Source organism: Empidonax traillii, unplaced genomic scaffold (assembly GCF_003031625.1).
Source record: "Empidonax traillii isolate 1590-97213 ecotype Southwest subspecies unplaced genomic scaffold, ASM303162v1 scaffold121:size1714817, whole genome shotgun sequence".
NCBI lineage: Eukaryota > Metazoa > Chordata > Aves > Passeriformes > Tyrannidae > Empidonax > Empidonax traillii.
This window is the reverse complement of record NW_020955314.1, coordinates 565,293-585,467: the sequence shown is the minus strand read 5'-3', so window position 1 is coordinate 585,467 and position 20,175 is coordinate 565,293.

The following is a 20,175-nucleotide window of genomic DNA, read 5'->3' as shown; positions in this document are numbered from 1 at the left end:
GCACTTAGTGCCATAGTCTAGTAACTGTGGTGGTAGTGGATCAAGAGTTGGACTTGATGATCTCAGAGGTCCTTTCCAACCCATCTGATTCTATGATTCTAATTTTTATTCCTTGTAAATTAAAAAGATGTACCACCTAGTTCTCAACAAAAATTACACACATAGAGTTTGCTATATTGCTGCATCAGACCTAGCTGGCACCTGGCTCGGTATTCAGATGGTTGTCTTTCCATTTACATGTCAATGGTGCAACTGATGTTATGAAATGGTCTAATTTACAAATGCAGAGATACTGAAAAACTCATTTATATAAACATACTTCTCCTCCAGACTGCACAACATGTTCAGTATTTATCATGAGTATTGCTCAGAAAGCATTCATGACTGGTCCCAGTAACTCGCATCGTGTGCTCATTGCAGCCGCAAAGCCATCTGCTTCCTGACCAAATGATTCCCAGGCCACAGGCAGCCCTCCCCATGCTCTGACTCAAACATATAAATATTCACACCAGCATTCACAGATGGATATATGTTGGCAGGAGTATCTATAACACTTTTCTTCCTGGGAACTAAAGCTTTTTATGAAATAAATCTGTGGTGGTAAGAGAAACGGGGTCAGGCATTCTGTAAGGCAGTTGTATCTGAATGTATATTTGGAAACCTTCTTTTTTTTTAAGTGATACTCACCCACCTTTAATCACAGTCATTCCACTTAAAGTGGAAAAAAAATAGTCACAGCAAAACCTTCCTCTTATCGCACGCATCTCCATCACATCTGTCACTCCCAAGGCTTTTCCACCTAATAATTCTCAAACCATACATACAAGAACAATACTCAAACAAATCATAAAACCTAAATAAACAGAACAAGTTAATCTACTAAAATTTTAAAAGGTTGTAATGTCATAACAGGCCTGTACAGATCTAATAGAATACCGATGTTAAAAGTCGAGGTCACCCAAGGCCCCCAAACCTGAAGCCTTTTGTACGTAGCAGTTGTCCATTGTATTTCACATCACTTTGGTTCTTCCCTCATTTGTGTGTCAAATGCCTTTGATTAAAAGGTAATTAAATATTTCTGAAGCTATTTGCAGTTAGTATTATGGTTTTAATTAAAATAAATAACAGTAACAAAACTCAGCTGTCTGATTACCAACATCCCCACTTTTCTTTCTCTTTTTTTTTTTCCTTCTAAGCGAAAAGCAAGACAGGACGAGGAGTTTTAGATTTGCCCTTGAAAATCAGGTGATGTTGCACAGTGTGTTTTGAATTCAGTTTGCACTCAGGGCACACATGCACACAGCTGTCAGCCCACTTCAATAGGAAAAGTAGACTAAGATTAGAGTAGCAAATGCCCATAACCTTGAGAATTATCACTACTGATACAACAAGTCTCTTCTTCGTGTGTAGGCACATTCAGGAAGTTAAACTATTAGAGTCTGCTCCTCACAGCTATTATTGTATCTCCTGGAAAATACTATTTTTAAACCTGTATGGCTTCAGGGTCAAAATGTACTTGCAAAAAAATTTTAACAACTAATGGTTCTCCTCTCCTGCAGGTACTTAGTGACTTTGCTGGTTTTCTTTTCCATAGAAAAGGCTCCGAACGACAATGATATTGCATAAACCCATAACCAGATGTACTATGCTGAGCATGGTGGTTTGCATATGCTCTAAAACAAATTGGAGTTTCATTTCCCAGGCAGATCTGTACTCAGTAATAAGTTCCTGAGAATAGGTACCAGTAGCTAGTGTAGCAGAAATTCAAAGAAGCCCTTTTCAAAGCTTCATGCTTCCCTTTCAGATCCATTTCTATGTGCTTGGGGCCAAAGAATATTTTAAAAATTAAATCTTAACAAGTAAAAACAACCTTGCATTCCAGGAGGAAGACAGCGAAGGGAAAGGAAGACACACATCCATAGGAAGCACAGGGTTATGTTCAGCCAAAGTTCATGATAGGTCTTGTTTTTCTCTAAACCTCAGCTTCTCCTTGATTTTATTTGTTTATAGCCTTACATCTAGCTGTTAATAAGGCAGAGAATATCCTTAAAATATTAAATGAACTATATAACTGCAGCTCTTCCAGTTTTCTCACAGCATTGCATATTTAATGTTTCTCCTTAGGCTGCAGATCCTGGGAGGTTAGAGGAATGATAAGGCAAGATTTTCCATTTCCATTAGAAACAGTTTCTTTTTATCATCCATGGTTGCAGGGAAAAAGCGCTCACAAGTGTATTTCAAAAGCACTCTACAGGTTGAGAAACTGGGGAGGAAGGAAATCCAAAGTGTGTTATTGTACATAACCCCACAATATGGGGCTGGGGGCAGGGAGGGGGAAATTAGAATACTCATGTTGTGAGAAGTGCTGGAGCTGCCGGCGTGACCTGACTTTGAAGACCACCTGCAAACAACAACCTTTATTTCATGTTCTGCTGTTTCAGGTGCAAAGGATGATACTTCAGGTGGCAACACTGTTTATGATGCCACTCAGGTGGAAAAGAGAGGACTGATCACATGAGCAAGATTTACATCAGGCACCGTTTGTATCATTCAGACTATCTGTACATCATTTGTGGTGGTCCAGACTACCAAAGGTGAGCTCAAAAAGCTAAAATTTAAAACTCCAAACCTTTTATGCTATACGGCAGGGTTACAGCAAGGTGTAATTCCTTCTCTTTGGAGAGGAACTCGACTTTCATAAGCCTGGGACACCAATAGGACAGAGATGTTCCAAATAGATGTTACAGAAAAATGTACAGAGATAGCACAGAAAAGAGACAAAGAAAGGACAGATGGTTGTAAAGGGCAATCCTAGTCTCTCTATACAGAGGTGTTATTTGCTAGCAATAGCTTTATTAATGGCTCTATCAATCTCTCTTTCAACATAATAGAGTATTATTTTTGCCGCAATTTCCCACTCTCTCTGCTGAGCTGTATCAGGGGAAGAAACAGTGACTGGCATGCTAAATTTGAGTGTCACACTGACATGCTTGGCACAGGATGAAATGTCTGTGCTAGAAGCTGTGAGTGGAGCTGTGTTCACATCACCAGTTCCTAGCTGATGAAGCACACTAGGGCTGTGGGCAAGGCATCAAATCAAGCTGAACATGCTCTGCTGGGCTTGCTCACTTAGTCCCAGCAGGAACACTGGCCAGGGGCAGCAGCAGAGTGGTAAAAAAAGCAGTGGTAGCATCATGGGGGTCATGGAGCAAGACATGCGGGAGGGGAAGGTAAGGGAAGATAAGAAGGCAACAGTAGCCATTTCACACAGCAGAAGTGGGACACCGGCTTGAAGAGGACAAACGCCAGCAGAGCAGAAGGTTGAGAGAGTCACGACTGTGAGTGTCATTCTGAAAGCTTTGGGAACCAGCAGTCTATTCATTTATCCCCTTTGTTGCTATCACCAGCAGAGCTGAACCAAAGGTAGCAACAGTGGGGAGTTTGGGCAGAAGTTTTCCAGTCTGGACACAGCCCGCAGTTCTATTATGCCTCTCTATAATGAAGCGTTTCACTGATGCCAAGACAGTTCAAAGAGCAGATACTCTGAAAACAATATTCTCAGCTGTGTTTTTCAGCAAACTGCCTCACGAGCAAGACTCACTCACAATTAGTTATGTTGGCAGCCAGCACTACATTGTACCTAGTGAGACACATACAGTAACTGAATGTGACATGCCACCGCAACGACAGATCAAACCAGGACATTTCAAAAGACAAAGTGCTTCAATACGAGAGGCTTAAAGAGGCACTAAAGAATTTATGGCGAATGAAATGTAACTTCAGGGAGGGTGATGAAATTATCAGCCTCACCAAGAGCAAACACAGAGCCAAATGGCAGGATCATATAATCCCGTGCTACTGACAGACTGCCTTGCTGGGAGTCTCAATACATTCATCTTCTTAATTGAAGCTGAGCTGAACTGATTTGACCACATTAGTACCATCAGACAAAAAAAAAAAAAAATTTTCAGAAAGAAATTTTTTAAACTTTTAAGAGTGCTTGGATATCTTTTAAATCAAGAATGACTGTTAAATGCAACTAGTAAGTAGGAATTGGTAGAAGTTTTTCATCAGAACTTTTTTCTTTTTTTATTATTTTCAGTATAGATATATTTTTCAAAGTTGTTTGATTTCCTTCAAATGTTTTCAAATTTTCACTTCCAAAAAATAGAAAGGATTTTAAAGAAAAAAAAAAAGTGCTCTTCCCTCCAGAAATCCCCAGCTGTGTTTTCAGTAGAAGTCCACTCCCTTCCTCGCCATCGCACAGTGCTTTACTTCAAATTGCCCTCCTACTACAAAGACCAAGAGTCTGGTTCAGTGATGGTTGACTTGACTTTAATGAGAGCTGAAAGTGCTCAGTTCTCTGTGGAAATGACTGACTCAGTGCCTCACAGTGTAAGTCCTTAAGATGTGGAGTGGAGCAATGCCTTTATTCCAGCTTGCTACCTGCAGGCAGGAAGATGTATCACTAGCAGCACTGGGCAACTGCTGTTCATTTTCTGTGAATAAGGAGCAATAGCATTAAGGAGTCTCTGACTTGAACTGGGCAATAGGGTAGTTTTTGTTATGTAAGACTGATCTGGTAGGCTCAGCCACCAACCAAATCAAACCCCTGCCAGTCTTTTTGGCTCGGTACTGGCAAACACACTCTGTGCTTTTGGTGTAAGTAAATGCTCCCCTGCAAATCAGCAGGATCAGCTTCATTCCCTCCCTACAGAAGCCTTCCTGTGAAACTCTGAGAAAGTCACATAAGGACAGAGTTTTCAGCATACTTAATTTTTTCAATTTTAATGCTTTTTAAATAATACCAACTGTGCGTGTAGGTATCAATGTGTTAAGAAGGATAGTGCTTACACCAGCAATGCAAGGCAGGGCAGAATGTGTGGCCAAGACAAATGCACACAAACTGTGAAATGTTCAAATAATACACAACATGGGCCATGGAAACCACACACAGGTTCTGCTCTGTAATTCAGGTCCTTGCCATAGAACAACTATAACATTTTCATCAAAAAAAGTTATCTCTTTAGTATGTAAACATCCACAGCTACTTCCTACAGGTTTGTACCTTCTATTTGGAGCTCCTTCTCCTCCACTGCAACCTGATGTTGCCCACATCATACCTGCCAGGCAAGAAATGCCATATGCTGTAGGTTATCTGTGGATATTGGAATGCAAACTGGCAGGGCAGTGCGTATGTGTTAAATGATTAGTTAGCTTATGAAGTTGCCAAATTTTTCTTTCATTTCCCACAGTCTGGGCAGCATTTGGATAGATTTTCCCTTCCTTGATGCCAGTTTGTAAGTACTTAATTATCCTTGAGACAATTTCAAATTTTCCTGAAATGGGGAGAGAAGGCTCTAAACTCTAACACTGTGGGCCTAAATCATCTAACAAGGAGCACTAGACGGAACCCATTGGTATGTCTGATACAAAAATACACTGCATTACATTTTGAAAGCCCTGCAGACCAGAAAAGAGGAAAGGAAAGCCTGTCCTAGTCCATATAAACAGAAGCCCATGGACTGTTGGCTTATGTATGCCAAAATGTCTCAAGAAAATCTGCCTCTTCAACATGCACAATGTCACAGCACAGTCAGCATATATATAAGAATAAAACACAGTATTTGCAGAGAAACACAAGATACTGGAGATAAACTGAGCCTCCATTTTCAATCTTAATGGCTCAGGTGCTTCCAAACACCTTAAACATTAATTTAGGGAGGAGATGAATATACACTGAGACTACTTTCCTCTCTCACATGACATGGAGTGCACATTAATAACATGGAAGAAGAGGGGCAGGAGAGGATAAAAGAAAACTGCTTAGTCCTTCCACAGTCCACTCTGTGTCTTGAAGTTACTGAGAGCCTGAACCGAGCCCCGGCCATGACAGCAAATAGAAGGTATCAAGGCAGATGACATGCAAAAAGGAGAATTACCAGGTGGAAACCAGTAGTAGATACTCATAATGTGTATGGAGCATAAGGCCTTATGTTCTTCTCTCATAAGGAAAATCAGAGGCTTGAAAGGAGCCTAAGGAGGACGCTGTGAATTTTGAGTTGGCATAGGTTACTTCTCACAAGAGGGATTGCTTCAGCTCTCATAGGAGAACAGAGCTAGGCATCAAATGAATGCCTCCATTCTCCTCTACTGTCCTTGGGGCTGTGGTGTCCTCTTTAAAAGGATGAACCACAGAGTAGCTTCCCCTGAACCTTCCTCAGTGCTCACCTGGAGCTTGAGCTCATACTGGCCTCCTGCGTAGTGCCACGTTCCATTGAATTCAGGGAAGCTGTAGCATGTGAGGTTCCCACTGGGGCCAAGGCCACTCAGCGCATTGCAGGAGGCAGTCACAAGCTTCCACAGCCCAACTTCAATTCGAGGCTGACAACAAAAATCCAACTGCTCAGGCACAGCTGCAGCAGCAGGGCCCTTTTTACTGAACTTGCCTCTGATATGCCAAGCCCTGCTGAGACTGTGGAAATCAGGTTTACAATAGCAGCTGCAGCCATTAGCTCCCTCTTTTGTGCTTTTCAGCATTATTATGCTGTTTGCGAACTTTCCTTTAAATGACCAGACTGTAGGCTGGGAAAGATGAGACTTAGCAAAAAAAAAGCACATATACACACTGACACACAAAGTGTGACAAACCCCAGTGGCAAAGCTGTGCTAATAGCTTGTTATTTAGTGACATAAAATCACTGCTAAGATAATACAGGCAGCCTAAACCTTTGACTGAGACAACAGACACACTCAAAAAAAGCCCCTTTCACATAATTCCACTATGCAGTTAAATGCACACAGGACACAAAATAAACTCAAAGAAAACAACTACCTTTCTGCCAGGAAAAAATATGCCCATTTTGCTCACGTATGATGCACAGAGAGGGAGTAAAGCACTCCTCTCGCAGAAACAAAAGGTTGAAGTGGTCTTTGGAAAAGTTTTGCTTTAAATTGGAATTCTAAAAATGGCTCTTGGAAGAAGCTGTTCTTTGTTCACTTCCCTCTGTCACACAGGAGAGCCTACTACTTCTAGCCTAAGTCTTGACCAGGACATCAGGAAGCACAGCAGCAAAACTAAAACTGAATACAAGTATCTAAAAGCCCTGTTCAACATTTGAAAGCTGAACAAACTGTGCTTACGTAGTCACACACTAACATGGACACAGACTCAGTTCTCCAAAGGCATGTAACAGACCCCTGTGCATACGGAAATACTGCTGTGTGGAGGATGCAGAGCCCACTGAGGCAGTAAATGTCCAACATGGTTTATTATTTCAGGCACCAAATTGTGTTTATGCGGCCCTGACTGCATGAAGAGCTGGTGCAGACGTGGAAACAGTATGGTTATGTCCATGTGAAAATACACCTGTGAACACACGGAGTGCTGTGCAGTCCTGCTATATTGCTGTGCCTTGAGCCAGCTCAGGCTCAGAGCTGGTCCTGAGCTGACTCCATGCAGCTGTTCCTACGACTCTCTCCAGCACTCCTCAGCACACACAGGGTGGGTTACTGCAAGTACAACCCTGTCTCTCCATAACTATTCTGCCTATGGACGCAAGCTGCCTCCAGGCATTTGTGCCTGTAAACCTTTCCAGATGGGAGCACGTTGAACAGTACAAAGACACCAGAGCTGGTTTACATGAGCCCCTCTTCATTCAGAAACAAGAATATCAAAGGTTCCATAATCCAGGATGTCTTTGCTCCCCATTGCTGCATACAATGATAACCATGCAGGAGACATGCAGATGCCAGTAATTCATGCATATCCATGCTAACAACACAGCTGAAGAGGCACAAGTGATGCTGTTAGAGGAGCTGTGCTAATTTACATCCTCTAAGGATCATTATCCAAGGGAATAGACTAGAGTAGGGGTGGCAAATATGATTGAAGTCAAAACCAATTTGTTCCTACTGAGCCAGAAGTACAATTTCTGGTTTGGCAGGGCCGATAAACAACTGACCCACTTACACCCTTGTTTTCAAGAGCTTGGCTCTGTAACCTAGGGGGAGACACGGCCCAGCATACACCACACTTTGCTCTATGGCTGCTAATTGTCTTGGATGACTGTTTATTTATATAAATAATTTACTCGTACATCCTGCCAAGAAGACACCTGAGCCCTACATCATCTGCTAATGCTGACTTTAATGATCCATGCCCAGCACATGGACACCACCATTCCCATTCTGCTCCCCCAGCCGCCCAGTAAGTCTCTTGCCCATCTGTGCAGAAGGACAGATTAAATGATCAAGAACTAACAATGGCAAGGCCCAGGATGATGCAACTTACCAGTCTTAACACAGTTCTTGTGGGATCTGACAGGCTTCCTACTAAGGGCAAGCACTCTGCAGATGAGGCCTCGCTATAGAGATCTACTGTCCTTGGTCTCTAGTGCAGGCAGATGAACTATTTGTAGTAAAACAGCTGGTCCAGTCAACTTAGACACTTCTTCTTATCCCTGAAATGTAAAATATCTGGGGCCACATTTGTGGATGAGTCCATCACTCAGCTGGTTTCAGCGGGCAACAAATCTATTTCGATTCATGAAGCTGTTGGGACGTTTTCCTGATGCTTTCAAGCTCAGCCGTGAAAACAGAATCACAATTATGTGCATTTTGTAAGGGATGAGCCTAAGACTCAGCAAAACCCTCAACTTTGAAAGCTTTAAAAACTTTCAAATTAGGCTGAAATCTAACCCTGTAAAAGGTGTGTATTTAGACCAGGTGTTTTTTAATCCATCACAAGTAACAGATGTTTTTGACTGATATGTTTGTATCTTCTCATAGTACCAGGATAGGCACTGTAAGCTTTGAATACAAATGTAGAGATTTTATTTCCATCAGGAATATGACAGCTGCTTCATACTCATTGCCTGACATATAATTTTAAAGAAAAACTTTGATGATTTAAATACTTAAAGTTTGTCAAAATGTAGCTTGATTCCATCTGAAAAGCATATGTTTGTTGCCACTCTATGTCCCAACAACTCTGTATAACACAGCCCAGTGCTCCCAGAATGGTGCTTTAATTTTCATAACACATTACTATCTATTAGTGAGACATTTGTGCCACACTATTATCTCAGACTTTAAATTCTACAGCATTCTCTAAGGGCCCATTTCTTCAGCTATGCCTGTCAGTACCCTCTCCTCACACATTTTGTCCCACTGAGGCCTGTTGGTTTAATTTTATGGATAAAAGTTTGCAAGATGAAGCTAGATTACTAGAGCGATGACAACCCGCACATGGAGAGCTCAGAATATTTACAAAATAGTCCAAGCTGAACATAACGGCAGTGAAATGTTTATCACTGCTGGAACAGAAGAGAGCACTACTGTTGCTAATTCTCCCTGTTCTATAGCTAAACAATTTAAGTCTCCGGGATAGAGAGTAAAGAAATATTTACCAGCACAACGTGCAAGCACTATATATATTACAGAGCTGCAAGGGCATCACATGCAAAGACACCACATGTCAACATTGCAGCCTGGAGCAGGTGCTTGCATTCAAAACCAAATGTACTGGTAACCTTTCTGCCAGATATATTCAACAGAAAGCTCAGTGTTCAACTATAGGTTCCTCTGTAGCCTCAAGAAGGCTCCTTTAAATATTAACTAACATCAGGGATGTAGAAATACGTAAACAGCTTCCTTAACCACCTTAGGCAGATACTACTTTCCTTTTTGAAATTGTAAGTGTGGATATAAAAGAAAAAAACCTTTTTAATATTAAAAAAAAAATGGTAAGGCAGGGAAAAAAAAAATACTACCTGATGGTGAAATATAAAAAAACACCCCCAATATCTTCATTTTTATGTGTCAGTACCAATGACCACCAAATATCTGCTTTTCAAGTATTTCTGGTTGTATTCCTTAGCTTTGGTTTGCTCACAACCCTTGGTCACTTGACAAAGGCAAACACCTTTTTCATTTGCTACTATTCCCCTTCTCTATATCCTGTATTTGTTAACTACCTCCCCATTTGGTGGCAAACACTAGCAACATCCAATCAAGTCAGACAGGTCTATGCCCAGCCTCTCAGAGAAAGTCTTGTCCTGCATTTCTGGAATATTTTATTACTCCATGACATTTTTTCCCAGTGCCATATCAGTTAGAAGATTTGACTCAGTTCTCTCTAGTAGGTTACAGAATTTCTCCTCTTTTAAATTCTTTCACCTTGCTATTGTCACGAATGACGTCTTCACACAGTCCTTCAGTAAACTTTTCTAGAGATGTTTCTGGACTTCTCATTAGCTTTAACAGCAGTAGAGACAGATTTTCATTCTCCTGACCAAAACTTCTTGCAGCATAAAGAAGAAACCTGATTCAGATTCCTATCAGACATCATTTCTGTTGTGATCAGCAGGAAGGTTTGTTAGCATTCACAATCCTGGTATACAAGTTAACACCACAGTTAATAATCAGCACTACACCCTTGACACTTTACAAGACAAAACTGAGATAACTTGACGCAACATATCTTCACTCACAATGCTCTCAGTGCGATTACGTGACCTCTGCTACCACACAACACGGTTAATATTAGTCACAGTTTATTAAGCCATATACCTGAACTGCACGGGAGGTGCCATTTCAGCCAAAAATCACACATAATCTTTCTTCCCTCTACTTCACCAACAGGTGGTAGAAGACAGCTCCTTATTGATGGGGTTAAGACTACAGGCTTCCACATGGGCATGACTGGAAAACTCAGTTTAACAGAGAGAATGTGAAATAGCAATGCAGTTTTCTCCTTAGAGTGTGTATGAATAAACACTGTTTCAGACTCTTCAGGGGGTTATGTGATTTCACTGTGCATGTGAGACAAGGCATTTATAACCTAATTACAACTAGAAGGTAGATGCTTGCAAAATTTTCAGATAGAGCAATAAGTCCTCTACTTCACCAGCGTGTGACCTGCTGGTGCTAGCAATACCTGCAGATGAAAATTTGGGAAACATATTTGAAAAGCAGATCCCCAACCTAGAGACACGCTCACAGAGTGAAGAGTTCAGATTTCAGTACTTGAACTGGCTGCTCCAGACACACTATATTCAGAGATCCCACTAGACCTGGAACAAAATGGGCCTTTTTCAGCTAACCTAATGACAGACAGGACTGTACAGCTGTGTGTGCTATGTATGTGTCTCTACCCTGAACCCTCTATGTGGTTTAGAATAAGGCCTTTTTCAATACTGATAATTATATCAACTCACTGTATAAGCTAAAAGGCCCTGAGAGCCCTGGGCAGCTGAAGTAATAACAAACTATATTAAGCAATAATATCCCAAGAATATAAAGAAGTTAAGAAGTGTGGTTATCTTTTTGTTTCCAGTTTTCAACAAAGAACAATAGGCTGTTTTCTCACTTGGCAGTCATGAGTTACAACTCCTTAGTCGTAAAGGAAAACCCAGTCCATTACATTTTCTTGATGATTCAGGCAGACCTCCATATATTTTTCTTCACTTAAACATTTTGACTGGTGATCAGATTTCATTCAATTTATTGCTTTGTCCTCCACTCCCAGCAAGGCTCTAAAACTGGTGTTAAGGCTAAAAAGCATGACAATTCACAAAACCCGCTCCTTACTTTTTGGTAAATAGCTCCTATGTGATTGTTTTTGTTTTTCTAGAGTCATCATCTTTCACTGCTTTTGCATCCAACAAGTTCCCCCAAACATACATCTTGTGCTGTCTGTGCTATAGCCTGTATTAGTTTGTCATCCCTCCTATGCATAATACGCTAGTCTTCACTTTTTCCTTCAAGTGCCTAGTGACCCAGCATGTGTTTTATTTGTGGCTTTAATAAAAACATTTCCCTCAGAATAAGGGAGATTCAGAAGATGCTGCAGATGAGGGAACTATGGATATACAGCCAAAATAATGGGATTGCATTTCACCAGGATCTTGAAACACATGAGAAAAAAAGCCTGTACTGCAGTGGAGCCTGCGTTACCACCCGCCACTATGGAATGCTGCCTTCTGGAGGCTACAGACCACTGTGCTGTAGGACTTAAGGAAAGAGAAGGTTGGTGTGCCAAGCACAGCATACCAGCAGCTACCCAGGGTATCAGGAAAAGAGATTTTCTCTTTTCAGTCTGTCATTAACTTGCTTTCCAGTCCCAAAGCCGCTCAGCTTTTATGTTTTAGGACACACTTTTTTTGTAAAGCAAGTAAAGCGGTACCTTTGTGAAATGCTTTGGGTAGGAAACATTGGTAGGTCTTGTCTAGAAGCCACACAACTAATGGGGAGCCCTCCCTTCTGATTCTGACAATCAGGTGTGCAAACTAATTTGTCTACATAAACACTGCAGACCTACGTAAATCTTGAGGCAGCAGTCCACAGTGACTTGCAGGAAAGTGTGGTTTTGCTCTGTGTACTCTGCAAATACAGCAGTGACCAAATCTATATAGATAGTTTGAAAAAGGTTGAGGCTCAAACTTTCTCTAAGAGCTTCTACTGCTACCAGAGGTTCTCATAAGTTTATCCTCATCTGTTAGGTGAAATGTTACCTGAATCAGAAGAATCTAAGGTCATGCTTTTTGGTGAATTAGCAGAGCAAATGTACTTTTATTTCCAGAATAGAGGATTCAGTCATCTGTCCCATTAATTATTCCCCTCTGAATTCACTTAGTATAAAGAGTTTTTCACTCCCAAAATCCACTTTGGTCATTCTTATCTGTTCTTCCCTCAGGCATAGCCCTCCACAGGAGCTGGATTCCTGGTTAACATGGGAGATGTAATCTCATTTTTCTCCAGGATGGTACTAATGAAGCTCACCAGAGTGATTAATTTATCTCTCTTTTTTTTTTGATATATTTGCTTGTGTCAACTCCAGGAAAGATTCTGTCAGTCAGGTTAATGTTAACACTACAGCATCAACTCTTCAAAGCTTTAACTAGGTCAGATATGATACAGACATGACATGGGGATGATTTCCATCTATCTGACTCAAGGAAAGTAAAAGTCAGGTGTAGGAGGCTTACTTTCTTCTCCTCTTTTTGTATCTCAACTCACTCTCTCTCACATACTTTCAGACAACTGGGGAATATGCTATGACAAGTGGGAATGCATGTGTTTCTCAGATCCTCTTTAAATTGCCAGTGTGAAATTTTTTTGTCCCAGCACAGCCCTTGATCTCAGAATACAATAACAATATAATGGTTAAAGTATGAAAAGTGACATAAATGATTAACAGGTCTTTGCAGGCATACCTGATGGTAAACCTGCTATTCTCCTTAAAAGTGAATATACTTCCCACTTTAAAGTGGCAGGAGATGTACAACTAAGAGGAAAAATATTTTTAAAAAAATTTTAAAAATGTATACCCCTATTTTCCCCAGGCATAAACATCTTTCTGTCTTCTTATCTGTGTTTCAAACATCTGGCTTTAGCTCATTAGACTCCCAACACAGATACAGTTGAGGGGGATGTATAGTGGAGAGAGGAAGAACAGCAGAAGCAAAATTCTCCTAAACGCCTTCTGGGCCTGATTTAAAGAAGATAGCAACCACAGGGAGCATCAGCTAGGAAAAGCTGCATCTTCAGCTAGGTACAGACACAAGGCTCAGTAAGATGAAGAGGAAGGATGCATGCTTCTAGATGGAGGTGTGAGAAAATAGAACACTTATGTGGGTGCAAAAAAGCCCTCACAAATAAATCTAAACACATTGCCTTTCTTCTACACGTCCCACCTCTGTCTGCCCCCAGCACCTCTTATCTCCCTTCTCTGACAAATCAAGCTGGGGCCTGTGGACTGCAGACATTTGGTCACCCTGACCAAATAGTAGCAACACTGAAAAACATATCTCTTCTTCCCTGCTTGTTATTACCTGCTGCTGGAAATCACTCCTGCAACATTACGGGTGGTGTGTCACAAACACACACTGTTCTGCTGGGAGAGCTGCTTCACAGGAGCTTTCCCTGATCCACCTCATAAAAAAACAGCAAGATAGCTTAAAATGTTAACTGGGTGGTACACCAAACACATCTAATGTTCCCTGATGAGCAGTTTAGGGAGTGCTCACAATAATCCCCAGGCAGTAATTTTTCATTTTGTGGGTAGCGATGAGAAGCCTGAGGCAAAAATCCAACTAGCTGGGATGGGACTGAAAGGCGTTGAATTTTACTTTTGTCTTAAAGCAGGGATAAGGTTTAACATCTTTGAGATATGTTTAACAGACCATGGTCAGCTACTCAACACATTCTAATGTGAAAACTTCACATCTGAGACAAACACAAAAATGCTGTGTAAAAGTCTTTGACTAAAGTGCATAAATTAACATATCACTTTCTTTATCTTGACAAAGGTCAAGACTGTCTTCTGCACCAAATCCCAGGTTCTCACAGGCCCTCCTCAGCTGAATCTTGCACAAGCATCTGCCATCATTCCTTGCACTACTTTGGCTAAGAGTGCAATGCATCGGTCACAATAAATGTACAGCTTAACTCAGTCTTCTTGTGGTACCTCCACTATCACTGTCCCTTTCCGAGAGAAGTTAGTAGAAACAAAAATTTTGGAATGGATTTGTTAGTTTGATTTAGAAAGAGAACAAAGGCAGATTCAGAAAGATGCTAAAAGAACCTTGCAAACAACATTTGAAACGCTAGTTCTTTTATAGCCACATCTCATCCAGAATGAAGAAGACATGAATCTACCAAAGATAGCAACATTACAGAACAAGAAGAGAGGACTATAAAGATCCTGTCTTGGATGACCTAGACACTACTCCTACCACAACAAACGGTGAAAATACATATGTATGTTCATCTACCAACAAATTTAACAAGAATGAACCTGGAATTTTAACGACAGTAACACATTTTGTAACTGTCTCCCCCATCACCTCAGTTGACACAAATCGCCAAACTGTGTGCATGCCTCAGTAGAAGTCAGTAGCACATCACCATCCTCTGGGTCACCAGCACCATGCCCAGCAGTGTGCAAAATCACCATTCTTTCTATATTAAGATGAGAACTAGAGCTGGTTTAGTGGTTGGTGAAGGTTGCTGAGACAAGACTCCTGATTATGCTGCCCTAGAGAGCGCAGGAGGTTTTGTGGGAAGTACAGGCTGATTCTATTTCAGTGTCTTCCACAAGACACCACAGCTGCACTGTCATTATGCAGGGTAGGGTCCCAGCTCTAAATGACACTTTGAGTTAAATTATGATTTTATTTTTTTTTAATCTGTCTCATCTTGTATAGGCAATTTCAACAAAAGAAAAATCTGGTTTAAAAATGAATTTTCTATTTTGGAAATAGTGAGGTCAAAGTATTTTTTTCAAACGTACAAAAGAGGGATTACATCTTCCCCATTCAGGAACTGTGGCCACTGAAACATGCACTATCAAAATCAAAATACCTGCAGCACTGAGAAATGGAACAGAATTTTCAGGTCTCAGTTTCATCAAAGCTCTCAACTGAAAACCAAAATGTTTGTTGATAAACAATAGGAAAGTGAAACTTTTAGGATAATTGTTGTCCAACTATTTATAAGGTGTGGGTTTTCTGTTTGTTTGTTTTCCAAAAGGGAAAAATATTTTTTCTATATGGTGCTTTAAAATGCAGTCAGCGCAGGATCAAATGAGCATAGGTTACTGTTTTAAGTGACTCAGGGAACACTTGACTTTGAGACTAATTCCTTATCTGTGTCACATGGATCCTTAATTTATCACCTTCTAAGCACAAGATAAGTCTCTGTTTTGCTCCTGGCACTCAGGGAAATCGCGATTGCCGTGTGACAAAGGCACACATGAGCCAGCACTCCGCCGACCAGCTCATGCGAACAGCCGGCAAGCGGAGGGAGCTATCAGTCTATCGCTTCTGGTGGGCGGCTCCCAAAACCTCTGCTATTTACCTTACCTTGGAGCAGAAATTGCAGCGTGGACATACTTTTAGCATGTCTTGGCACGAACAACCCTGGGCTACGCCCTCAGGTGTGTGCAGATGGATACCGATAGTGTGAGTAGGCGGTAACACTCGAAGGTCTCCGCAGAGCACAAACGTGACGGGAGGCCAGGCTACCCTACCCTGCTGACAGCCAGCACACATTAACTCTGCCCTGCATAGGCAAAGCTCCAAATGCTGCGTGGAGAGGTAATGGAGTTATGTCAGGATGTCCTTAGCTTACTACTGATCTGCCTCTTCATCTAAAAGTTATTTTCTCGACTCTTCATGTAGCTAGGTCAACTTTAAAAAAAAAAAATATAAAAAATTCAAATGGACAGATGGTGAGACCCAAGCAAACCAGGGATCACTGTCCTTTCAAGTAATGTTAGTATCCACTGGTGCTTTCAGTGGGAAATTCACTGTTATTCACTATGCTTGGCCCGAACAAAATCTTGGCTATTTTAATTACTGGCAAATCTTGGCTATTTTAATTACTTTATTGATTAGTTCCCCAAGTTGTCATTCTGAAATCTCAAAATGAAACCCAACGAATTGGGGAAAAAATGTAAAGTTTGTTCTTTGCAAACATAGCTGCAAGAAATGACTCCCTGAATATCCCAGCTCTGATGAGCACAGCTAGGTACACATCTGTTTCTATTCACATGTGTTTTTGTTAATCTGTGCTCTTCTGCAAACATTGTATTGTATGAAAATACCAAGTACAATGAAGAACTGATACTGAGTTATAACTGAGTTATGAAACTTCCAGAACAACATACATGCATACTTGGTATGCAGCTCAAGTAAAGCAGTCCCTGACCCAGCAAAGCACTCCAACACATGCTTTATGTTAAGTCTGTGAATATTGTCACTGAAAGCAAATGAGACCACTTGGTGCTGGAAGTGCTTTGCTGGATTAAAGCCTAAAGAAAGAGGGAAACTGCACAAAAGACTTTTTATGACAAGTAGGAGAGAGAATTCCCACCAGTACTGTCAGAAACAAAAGATGACTGGACACCTTCTCCACTGGTTACTAGGATTTCTAACTTGCATTTACCCATGTCACATAAACTGCAAATTCCCAGGAATGGGGGGGGTGGGGGGGGGTGGGGAAGTTGAGTCTTAAAAATATAGAAGAGTTAAGGGAAAAAGAGGAAACTATTTTCCCTTAAATCATGGTGAGTACTCTGTGACTTCAAGACAAAAACACTACTTTTGCAATATAGCACTACACTTTTAGGAGCCTGGAAAACTATGATCATAGAGGACAAACCCTCACCAGTTATAGGAAGCATTAGAATAGTGAAGGGCTTACAAAAAACAAAATAAAGGATAAAGACCTGATCCTTTCTAAAGCAAATGATCTTATATATTACCTTGGTAGTGTATAGGCATCTTGGGAAAAATAAAAACTAGTTCAAAGTCACACAGAGGTAAGTACATGCAAAAACCATGAGCCAGGGTAAGTTAGCATTTAGAGCTATACCAGAATACAGAGCAGCCAAGTCGGGAGGAGCAGGTCACAGGGATGCAGCAAAATGGATGGGATTTTAGGGCTCCTCAGACCAGTGAAATGGTTCTGGTCTCCTGAAATGCAATCCCCCATGTCCTTTCTTTAGAGATGAGCAGATCTGCACTGGTCCCCATCCCGATTCCCCTCCCCCCAACTCCCACTCTGAGACATAGGTGGATGTCAGTAGTCAAGAAAAACAACATATCAACATGGCTCATTCAAAAATTAGGAGCAAGGAGTGGAAAAAGATCAATCTTCATACACCTCAGCTTCACTGCTACTCTGCCACCTCAGTCACAATGTGTGAATTGAGAGTGTGAGCATGACTGCATCATCGATTATACCTAAGGAAATGATTCTGCAAACAGTGGCCTTATGTCAATAGTTTTTAGATTTTCTATGCTGAATCACAAAAGCTTGGTGAGGAAAACAGCAAAGGTATCTTGACCAATTTGATGATTAAGCCTTGCTGAAAAGTTGCACATCCTAAATAGAATCTTGCCAAAAACACTCTCTCCTTGTCCTGTCAGAAAGTGTTCATCCATTGGAAGCTAAAAGTTTGCAGATTTTGTGTAACTTTGCATAGTAGGTGTATTCAACATTTTATTTCTCTGCTTTGATTCCCTGAAATACAGTTATCCCCTATCTTTTCACTCTTATGTAGAAAAGCCCCAGGCTGTTGTCAGAGTACCTCAGAGACATAAGTCTTTGACATGGATGGAAGCAGTAGCTGGTATAGTGGCAGCTCACCTTAACAGCAACAAAATTCAGCCTTATCAATAATAAATAAACCTGCACTTGAATTTGGAAAAAGAGAAAACTATATTTCCTTAACTGAAGCTTGTTTGGGAAGTTTTTTGTCCTCATCTCATTTCCATAGACTACTGGTAAAAGTACTTTCACTGAGAGAATTTATTTAATTTTGCATCAGTGTGTATTATTTTTTCCAGTAGGTCATTTTCAGAATATTAAGGAAATTTGGCAGTAATTTCCAGTACTTTTAGATGCGCATTTGGTACAACCTGTACACCTCTGACGTACCTTTCACCCAGCTGAGGGCAGTATCTTGCACACAGTGATACAAACACCTCATGAGAAACCCAACCACAGGCACATCTCGGCTCACGCACTTGGGACTCTCTCAGCCTCAGATATCAATCTCAGAATAATCATACTGAAAATGACAACTTGCTCAGTGTCAAAGATTACTTCCCTTGAGGCTTCTTAGTTCCTTCCTCTCAGACTATTTTCCTTCCTTCATACTCATGTCTTCATTCTCACCTACCTCTCCCCTTCCTCTTTTTTCAACTCTGTTGTCTACTTTACATCTTTCTGTCCTTCTTCTCTCCCCTCTTACTTAACTCTTCAGCAAACAGAAGAGAACCTATCTTCGCTACTTGTGTATATGTCCCCAGTCAGACACCCGTGTGGGACTTGATTAATGGATGTCTCTCTTAAAATTCATACTGACACATTAAAAGAGCAATAACTATAAGCAGCAAACTTGCAAGGAAAGATTAAATAGTTTTTGAAGGTCTTTCTCAGAGAGTCACCATCACTCTTTTGACAGTGAGTTAGGGCACCAATTAATTGGAAACATCTAAACACCTTAATGCAAATATTCCCAAGACTGAACAGTGATCCATATGAGTAAAGGTGAATAAACATGATGGGTTGGGCTTCAGTTTTACAAATATAAAAATGGTTCTCTTATCTCAGGGCTGTTCTCTTATCATTAATCTTTTCCATGTGTTGTGTGAACTACACTTTATTTGAGAACTTTTTCACATCAGTTTTGCGTGAAGAAAGAAATCAGACATACTTTACTGCTTAGCTATCCTGTTGAGTCCAAACAAACAGTCCCATTAGGTGACATCACCCTTACTAACCTTTAAGTAATTCCACCTACACAGTGCTCCTTCAGCAGCACTTACACACAGTGAAACGGAACATAAAAAAAAATAAAATCAGAAAACGTTGCCAGCTGGATTGAGTCATTTGTACTTTTGAACATCTCATGAACTACAATGCAACTCCAAGTTGAAATGAGACATATGAACCTGCACAACTGTAAACTGTGCACAAGTACTCAAATCTCTTTGTATAGATGCACCCTTGCCCTCACAAAACCATCCTATGTGACTGCAGTAATGTTATGGCTACATCATACATGAACTGAACAAGTAACAAAACAGCAGTGACCTCCTTATACTGGCAAATTACTGAAAAGGCAGATCATGTCATGTTTTTACAAGGTGAATTACCTAGGTACTGCTCCACATATGCAGTATTTAAAATTAAGATAAATATTCCACATTGGTTTGTCACATCACATTTGCTGGCTGTTGGCACCTCCGTCTTTGCTGCCTGGGAGGTTATTATTCACAATAACCTGCTGGTTATTGTCAAACTATTTGTGTGCACAACAAGTGCTGTATATGCTCACCAAAACTGAGGTAGAAAGAGTTTATCCTTCTTTTGTCATTGCCTTAGGGGAAGGTGTCTGTAGAATACTCTTGAGACACCTCTTCCACTGCTGCAGTCACTGCCTTTTGGGCAATTCCTACTTTTATTGAACTTAACGAAGATATTCTTAATTATATAGTCTATGTGAGATTCCATTATTCATTTACCTCTGAAATACAGTATAAGCATAAATGGATATGTTCCAACATAAAAATATGACCACTTCTTTTCCTGCTCTTATATTGGCTTCTCACACAAAAAAAAAAAAAAAAAAAAAAAAAAAAAAAAAAAAAAAAAAAAAAA